General features: G+C 45.6%; 1 protein-coding gene across 2 annotated transcripts in view; it reads left to right on the top strand.

Annotated features, from left to right (window-relative positions):
* The window catches only part of AKAP19 (A-kinase anchoring protein 19), a 144,947-nt gene that overhangs the window by 112,271 nt on the left and 23,024 nt on the right, over nt 1-9,652 (top strand). The window lies entirely within an intron of this gene.

The following is a 9,652-nucleotide window of genomic DNA, read 5'->3' as shown; positions in this document are numbered from 1 at the left end:
GATTCCCTTGATGGGTAAACTGTTTGCCTGAGTGGACTGCCATTCATATCCTGATGAATTTATCAACTTTGTTTGATGTACTTCAGTGAAATACAAAAAGAATGTGTTTTAGTCTCAGGAAATTACAAATTACAATACCTATGCTGTTATGTTTAAATAGAACAGCACAGATTTTCAAATATTTGAATAATCCAAGCAAATTCCTTTATTACAGTAATTAATCAACCATCTAATATTTAAAGCAAGCAGACTCAGTGGCTTATTCCTTGCTTTCACGTTGACATCAGTAGAATTGTCAAGAGACATTTCTCAATTCATGCAGGGAGCATGGTAAAATGCTAATGCTGTCAGATTAGCCTTTACTGATTTCACTTTATTAAAGGTTGCTCTGTTGATGCAACAGTTAAGGAGATGCAACAGTCCATTTAAAGAGTACTACCTAATTGAGGAAGTAGATTTCCTAACCCTCAAGTATACTTCTGATTAAAAGCAAACAAAAGGTTTGCCATGGTTTCCATAAGCAGCAGGTATTGGGGCCTGTTCCTCCATTCAAAGATGTTTGACAGCTGAATGTTGATGCTCAAAATAATCCCCACCCCTCTATCTCATCTATGTGGATTAGGCTCCAAAATGGTAATGCTTCAAGTGGTTGCTGAAGCCCAGTCCTCCTCCCATCCAGAACTTTCCCATATTTCATCATAAAGAGCCAGTAAAGTTGTGCAGCTTCCTCAAGGGGACTTCTGGAAAGGGACTATTTTACATGTGTAAGATGCTATCTGGAATGTCAAAAGGAAAAGATTGTGAAGCTGTTAGCCTGGCAAGACCCTGCCCCTTTCCTGCATCCCTGAAAAGCTGAAAACATTTTTTGGAGAAAGGATTACAGTATACTCCTTTACATGCTTGTTTGCAAATGTCTCATTCGGTTTAATGTTATTTACTTCCAAGTAAGTGTGTGTTGGTCAGCTTATTCATTGGAGCTTCCTATGCAGTGTGCTTACAGGTTTCATAAATTAGATCTCTGTGTTGACATGTCCTATGTCAAAGGTTGCCCAGTCATTGCTGATATAGGCGAATCTAGAGAAAATTAAAATATTACAAATGAAGTTTGAGTCTTTCTGCTTGATCTGAAGTTGCTTGGGAACCACTACTGAAGTGTTTCACACATGACTGACTGTATTTGGACTTTTGGGCAGAATCACGTTAAGCTTCCAGTACTTTGTCAGCCTTCTTACACGCTTAACTTTTTCACAACAACTGGAAATTGCTGCTGACAATCCACAAGATTAGCATTATGTAACCCTTTATTTAAATATTTTCCTAGAGCATGCTTGGAGAGAGTTCAGCTAAAAAAATGTACAGGGGATGGTATAAGATAGTAGCAGTGTGGGTTGCTGTATAAAGGCTGAGTAATGTTGAGTTAGCTCTGGAGCATCTGTTTAAATTCCATAGCTCTTTACTTCTCTGTGCAAGGAAAATCCAATAGTGCATGAGTTTTTTTAATAATCAGTGCATAAAAATGTATTAAAATGGAGCAACAACCAGGCTATTGAGAGGAAAGAGGTTGTAAACGGATAACTTGACATAGTTCTTTTACACTAGATTTGCAATCTCTGCTTAGCTTTGTCAAGAGCCTACTTTCAATAATAATAGTAGTTACCTCAGGTTATATTTATTTGGACTTGGTCTTTTTCCTTCTTCTCCAATCACCAAATTTTTAAAACATTTACACTGCATAAGAGTTCTGGAGGATTTGGAAGCTTACCTTGTTTGTAGGTCACTGTGTCTGTGTGACTCAACAAACTATAATGGAAATTAAACTGATGTGTCACCTTTAAAGACTCAGTTATGATCCACTTCCTCAGACATAAAGTACAGTATTTCAGCTACAAGTTTATATACATGATTTTAAGGGTAGTGGGGATGGGGACCAATTAAATGAGACAAAGGCATGGATAATGAACTTTCAAAATAACAATAGCATAATTAATAATTAAAGTGTTGATTATGTAAGCATCCTGGCAGTAGCTAATCTGCTAATGCAAATTGTGTGTTGGCTGTTGTCTTTGAAATATCGGTGGAATGACTTTTGCTCCCAGGAAACAGTTGTACTAAGGCCAGACTTTTTTTTTTTTTAACCCAACTTTTTGACTGTAGAAAAAAGTAGCATACAAAGAAGGAGGAAGTGGGGGAAGCTACAATATCTATTGAAGCCTCTAGATGCATACTGAACTTTATGGATGTAACCCACTTAATGTGTTTCCCTCGAACTTCCTTTGTAATTTAGTTTTCCTGCAGTAGCCACTTTGAAATAAGTACCAGTGTCCTGGAAGTTTTCAGTGTCCTAGCTCCTGATGCTCACTTCTGTTTATTGAGATTCCAGATTTTTATTCATTTACTCTATTCAATAAAGATTGTCTTGTTTGTCCAGTGTAGAGCATAGAAAGGCACTGATGGCAGAGGACAGAATACATTGGATTAAAAGATGTACAAGTAAATTAGCCCTGACATTGTGTGTGACATTGTGGGCTAGTACCTGGTATGCTCTTAGACACATATCTAAGAATATGAAATGTGTATGAGAATCTATGAGGGATAGTTGAGCCATGGCAGTAATTAGAGATGGGCACAAAGTGCCATTTGAACCAGTGTCTGTCAGTCCAACAGATCTTCTGTGGTTCTGAACTCCGCCTCCTCCGTCTGGTACTGCCTCGGAGGCAGTGCCCCGGCTTCCCTGCCCTACCTCCTCTGGACACTGCCTCTGAGTTGGTGCCTGCCAGAGGAGGGGAAGCTTAGAATCGCAGAACACCTGTTGGACTGACAGACAAACCTGCACAAACTGCAAAACTGACAGTTTGTGCCCATATCTATTAGTAATGTGTCTTAACACAACCAGGCTCACTGAATGACATTTTCTTGGACACATAAAAATCAAAATAAACACAATGCTTGCATTAGGAGTAGCGGGGAGCACAACAGAGTTTTATGAGTAGCAAACAATAAGTAAATAAACTAGATATTAAAATATATTTGCTTCAGGCATATTACTTGCAAGGGTGAAGGATCTTAAGATCCACAGTACTGTTGTACAACTTGGATAAACTATAGAAGGCTGGATTCAGATTCTAGAAGATAGCCCCAAACCCTTGCTAAAGGTCCAGTAAATCCGATGGCGGCTGCTATGTAGAGAATTACTCCTCAAATATAGATTCTGAGGTGACAGACATACGTTACCTGTCCTTCTTTTTGTCACTTAAAATGATCTGTAACACTCGTTGGAGCAGTGCAATGAAAAACAAATTTTGGGCACAGGTAATAACAGAAAACAGATTAAGAAAGATCCTAGTACAGAAGCAGAGCCAGCATCCTGTTCCGTTATGTGATCAAATGCTTCCCATTGCATGGCCAGTTTCACACTGATTTTGAGATTGGCTGTGCATACAGTTGCATGATGGGGGGGACTGCAAGATCCACGGGAATGCTCTTGCACTTCCTGTTATGTTCTAAATAGGATACTGGCTTCCAAGAGAAGATTAGCAAGTTTTTCGGGCCACATTCTGCAGGTTTAGAGTGTGTGACTCCCTACTAGGCCTGATCTCAGGGAGATTCAGCTGTTTAGGGAATTCAGCTTAAAAGAAAGCCTGGAACTGATACAACAGTGCTTCAGCAGGAGGCATCCAAGAGGAAAAGGCAGGTGGCATCAGGCAGAGATGAATACAGCAAGCACCCCAGACCCATATTAAATATATGGCAGTCTTAGACTTTTGGATAGTTTCTCTGTCTCTTAACATCTTCATGATAAGTCATTCTTCCCTTTCTCATCTAGCTCCAATCTGTTTATATCATTGCGCAGATGGATCTTCTTTCTTGCTGATCCTATTTGCTCAGGACTCAGGAAAGTACCAAAGGGCAGTACAGTAGTGTGATTCATAGGTCCACTGTTTTTTGGGAGAGATACTAGAATCATATTTTGCTGGACAAAAGGATTGAGTATTCCAGGCTGATTGCTCTCAAGACCTCTAGGAGATGTTATGGGCACAGCAAAAGAAAGCTGGAAGTGATTTTTACATGACAGTACAGTGGTGCCTTGCATTACGACCTTAATTCGTTCCAGCGAAATCGCTGTAGAACGAAAACGTCATAATGCGAAAAGAAACAACCCATTGAAATGCATTAAAACCCGTTTAATGCGTTCCAAAGGGCTGTAAACTCACCGTCCAGCGAACATCCTCCATAGGGCAGCCATTTTTGCTGCCTGTGCAGCGAGGAATCCGTCCCAGAAAACAGCGGGGGGCCATTTTGTTTACCTGGTGGCCATTTTGAAACCGCCAATCAGCTGTTGGAAAATCGTCGTTTTGCGAAGAATCGGTTCCCGAAGCAGGGAACCGATCATCGCAAAGCGAAATTCCCCCATAGGAAACATTGTTTGGCGATCGCAAAAAGTTCGTCGTAATGCGGTTTCGTCGTTAAACGGGGCAATCGTTTAACGTAAAGCAAGGCACCACTGTAGATATTGCCTGTCAGAGGCAACTCTTTGCTTTTGCCCACTGATTGCACCTCCTTGCATGTTAGGAGCAGGCTGCATTGAATAGGATTGTTTAAAGATGTATTCCTTATCATGTTGTCTTGCCACTGAGGTTCATAACAGAGGGTCTTATTTTTCCAGTTATCTCTTCCTTTTCTGGGACACTGCAGCATATGCACAAGCCCCTTCTTCCAGTTTTCCAGTATAGTCAGCAACTCTTCACATTACCCCTAAACACACACATGAAAGACTTTATAAGCATAACTGTGTGCAAGATGGTGGGTTGAGTTGTATAAACTTAGCCAACTTGGTAACCATAGGATCTGTAATGGTACTTCCAGGGCAGATGTGGGGGCACAGTTGGCATCTAGGCTTGTAGTAGATGTTGCTTTGTCCATCTTGAGTGACCTGGTTGTGTGTGATGATCATTGTTTTAGTTGGGGTGTTGTATGTCCCTGTACTGAGAACAAACGTGTCAGTCAAAGCCTGGGAGGGATAAGTTATTGCCCAGAATTGTTTCTAGCTCCTAATTATAGGTATGAGTGCTCTCACCTGTGAGCTGTACGGTAGAGTCAATGTTGTTCTGACATTTTTGTTTTTGGACCTGTCTTGTAGCTTGTTCCTGGGTAATAAGCTTGCCCTGTCAATTCGTTATTTCACTTCACCAAGTGGATATTTTAGTTTAAGAAATGCCATCAATGTAGTTTTTAAAATGCCTGCTGTAAAGGAATGCTACAATAATCCACTAAAGATGTTGCTTCACCTAGAATTCTGTTTCTATCCATGGATCAATCAGCTATGCTGATTTTTTCAATATTGGGAAAGGAGAAGTTGCAGTTTACTTGACTCCCGACCAGTAAAAGAAAACATAAATTTGCCAGTGCCAGAGTTGTACTCATGACAGCTACATGCTAGACAATTTTTCTTGTTTCTTCAGTGGACTGAAAATCAAGCCTGTTTTGTCAAGTTAGTAGGTCAGAACCCTCATGTGTGTTCCTTGTCATAGGGCCTCTGGGATAGTCATATGTTGGGCTGAGACAGTTAAACCACACTGCTCTACTACTCATATCTATGCATCTATAGCTTGATGAGTAAACGTCAAAAGTTTAACATGTATTGCTTGTGTTTGGATTTTTCCTTTACAATTTACTGGTTTAGATTTGTCTGCTGTTTGCCCCGTTTGTGGGGAGCATCTTTTGGCAAGTTCTTGTTTTGATTTATATACTGCCTCATAGTGCTAAAGTACTCTTTGGGCTGTTTACAATATAATTATGCAAACAACACTTAGCTTCCTAGCAAGCTAGTTACTCATTTTACTTACCTTGGACGAAGGGGAGACTGAGTCAACCTTGAGCCAGCTACCTGAACTGTCGGGATCAAACGTAGGTCATGAGCAGAGATTTGACTGCAGTATGGCAGTTTGACCAGTGCCCCATGAGGCTCGTGGTTCCACGTAGAAAATCCAGTACATGCTGTGCCCTCGTAAAACATGCCTGCAGTTTTTATTAGAAATGCATCATGTGGGATTCATTCAACTACAGGGGGAAAGCAAAGGATAAGTATTAATAGCTCTGTCCCTAAATTAAAGCTGAAAGGACTAGTGGCTGTCATACACAGAAGTTAAAAGGAAAGTCTAATGCTGTACAACACATGCAACTAGAACATGGAACGTGAGAAATATGAACCAAGGTAAACTAGAAACTATTTAAAGCAAGAAATGTAACATTTAAACATTGCAGTGTTTAGTATCAGTGAACTAAAGTGGACTGGAAAGGGATATTTTTAGTCAGACAATTACAAAATGTACTACTCTAGAAATGACTGAAGAAACAGAGTGGCTCTGATACTGAGGCAAAATATAGCACAGGCAGTTAGGGGCTATAATGCAAGGTCTGATCAAATAATATCAGTCAGACTCCATGGAAAACCTATCAACACAACCATCATTCAAGTTTGTACTCCATCTATCAATGTTGAAGAAAATGAAACTGAAGATTTTTATGCAAGCATCTACAGTCATGGTCAAAAAAGTTGGCACCCTTGCAATTCTGTCAGAAAATGCAACCCTTCTCTCAGAAAATTGTTGCAGTTGCAAATGTTTTGCTACTCACATGTTCATTTCTTTGGTTTGCGTTGGAACAACACAAAAAAACAGAGAAGAAAAATCAAATCTGATATATTCCCACACAGAAACCCAAAAATGCACTGGCCAAAATTATTGGCACCCTGTCTAAATTGTAAGAAATAATTGCTTCTCAAGCATGTGATGCTCCTTTAATTTATACTGTATTTAGACACACCTGTCGCAAATAAGAGGTGTGGGCAATATAGTAATCATACTTGCAACCAGTTAAGATGGAGAAAAGTTTGTGTAAAATTTGTGTCAACCTTTGTGTTGTGTGTGGCACTGAGCATGGAAAAAGAATTAAGTGTAAAGAGTTGTCTGTGGATTTGAGAGAAAAAAGTGTGGGAAAACATTGACAATCTCAAGGCTACAAGTCCATCTCCAGAGATCTTAATGTTCCTGTGTCCACTGTGTGCAATATCATCAAGAGGTTTACAGCCCATGGCACTGTAGCTAACCTCCCTGGACATGGATGGAGGAGCAAAATTACTGAAAAATTACAACGAATGGTTGTATGAATGGTGGATACAGAATCCAGATTAACTTCCAAACAAATTCAAGCTGATCTGCAGACATGGGGTACAACAGTGTCAGCTCGCACTATTCGTCGCCATCTGAATGAAAAGGGACACTATGGTAGTGTGAGAACAGGAGCCAGAGTGAGCCATCCCCTCACGAAAATAGCCTAGAGCAGACAAGTAAAACCGCGAAGAGAGGAAAGGAAGGAGAAATAAAAGGAACAAAAGAACAAGCTACCGGGTCGCATGAGGAGAAGGAGGAAAAAGACAGCCGCACGGAAGGACTAGAATGGTCTCGAGGAGAGGAAAGACACACGAGGGGGGAACTGTTAGGACAGTTGACAAGTGGGGAGAGAGAAGTGAGGGAGTTAGATCAAGAGAGGGAAAAAGTAGATGTGTTCCTGACAACGGAGATAGGAGAATCCTCTAAAGAGACAGAGAAAGTGACTGTATACAAAGAGAAAAGACAGGAGAATGTAGGAGAAAATGTACATACAGTGGTGCCTCGCATAGCGACGTTAATCCGTTCCGGATTAATCGTCGCTATGCGAAAACATCGCTGAACGGAATAAAAAAAGCCATAGGAACACATTAAACTTTGTTTAATGTGTTCCTATGGAGGATAAACTCACCGTTCAGCGATGTTCCTCCATAGGGGCGGCCATTTTCGGTGCCTCTAAAGCGAGGCAGCACAGCCAGTCGGCCATTTTAGAACCGCCGACCAGCTGACCAAAAATGGCATTTTCCCCCAGCTGAGTGGCGGGAGCTTCAAAGCCCCGCCGCTCAGCTGGGGGAAAATATCGGCAGTCGGCGGTGGCTTTGGATGGATCCCAAAGCCACCGCCGACCGCCGACATTTGCCTTCCGAGCTCTCAAAGGGCTTCCCCACCACACATTGGAGAAAGCCCTTTGAGAGCTCGGAAGGCTCTCAGCGGCGGCGGGGACAGGGTAGGGGGTGTCCGAATGGCTTCCAGGTGAAGCACTGGAAGCCATTCGGAACCCCCCTGCCCCCGCCGCCGCTTGGATCCAGCCCCCGGCCGGTTCCCCTTGCATGGTCTGATCCGACCATGCAAGGGGAACCGGCTGGGGGCCGGATCTAAGCTCCTACCGCCGCCGCCGCCGCTTGGATCCGGCCCCGGCCGGTTCCCCTTGCTTAGTCTGATCTGACCATGCAAGGGGAACCGGCTGGGGGCCGGATCAAAGCTCCTACCGCCGCCGCCGCCGCTTGGATCCGGCCCCCGGCCGGTTCCCCTTGCTTGGTCTGATATGACCATGCAAGGGGAACCGGCTGGGGGCCGGATCAAAGCTCCTACCGCCGCTGCCGCCGCTTGGATCCGGCCCCCGGCCGGTTCCCCTTGCTTGGTCTGATCTGACCAAGCAACGGGAACCGGCCGGGGGGCGAATCCAAGCGGCGGCGGCGGTAGGGGCTTTGATCCGGCCCCCGGCCGGTTCCCCTTGCTTGGTCTGATCTGACCATGCAAGGGGAACCGGCTGGGGGCCGGATCCAAGCTCCTACCGCCGCCGCCGCTGCTTGGATACGGCCCCCGGCCGGTTCCCCTTGCACGGTCGGATCAGACCATGCAAGGGGAACCGGCCGGGGGCCGTATCCAAGCAGCGGCGGCGGCGGTAGGAGCTTAGATCCGGCCCCCAGCCGGATCCAAGCTCCTACCGCCGCCGCCGCTGCTTGGATTCTCCCCCCGGCCGGCTTTCCCTTCCATGGTCGGACTCTCTGGAGTCCAGCCATGGATGGGGTAACCGGCCGGGGGGAGAATCCAAGCTCCTACCGCTGCCGCCGCCGCTTGGATCCGGCCCCCGGCCGGTTCCCCTTGCATGGTCGGATCCGACCATGCAAGGGGAACCGGCCGGGGGGCGGTTCCAAGCGGCGGCGGTGGCGGTGGGGCTTGGATCCGCCTCCCGGCCGGTTACCCCATTCATGGCCGGACTCCTGAGAGTCCGACCATGGAAGGGGAACCGGCCGGGGGGCAGATCCTAGCCCCGGATGCCTGATAGGCATCCGGACCCCTGCCGCCGCGGCTTGGATCCGCGTTGCGGCCGGCTACCCCATCCATGGTCGGACTCCTGAGAGTCCGACCATGGCGGGGGTAGCCGGCCGCGGGGCGGATACAAGCGGCGGCGGCGGCGGGGGTCCGGATGCCTTTTAGGCATCCGAAGGGGAATCCCGGCGGTGGCCTCGGAAGGACCCTTCGGAAGGGTCCTTCCGAGGCTACCGCCGGCATTTTCCTCCAGCTGAGCAGCGGGGCTCCCGCTCAGCTAGGGGAAAATGCCCCCTCCGAAGGGGAATCCCGGCGGTGGCCTTGGAACGACCCTTCGGAAGGGTCCTTCCGAGGCTACCGCCGGCATTTTCCCCCAGCTGAGTAGCGGGGCTCCCGCTCAGCTAGGGGAAAATGCCCCCTCCGAAGGGGAATCCCGGCGGTGGCCTTGGAACGACCCTTCGGAAGGGTCCTTCTGAGGCTACCACCAGCATTTT

This window comes from Pogona vitticeps, chromosome 1, assembly GCF_051106095.1.
Source record: "Pogona vitticeps strain Pit_001003342236 chromosome 1, PviZW2.1, whole genome shotgun sequence".
Lineage (NCBI taxonomy): Eukaryota > Metazoa > Chordata > Lepidosauria > Squamata > Agamidae > Pogona > Pogona vitticeps.
This window is presented reverse-complemented; position numbering and strand designations above follow the sequence as displayed.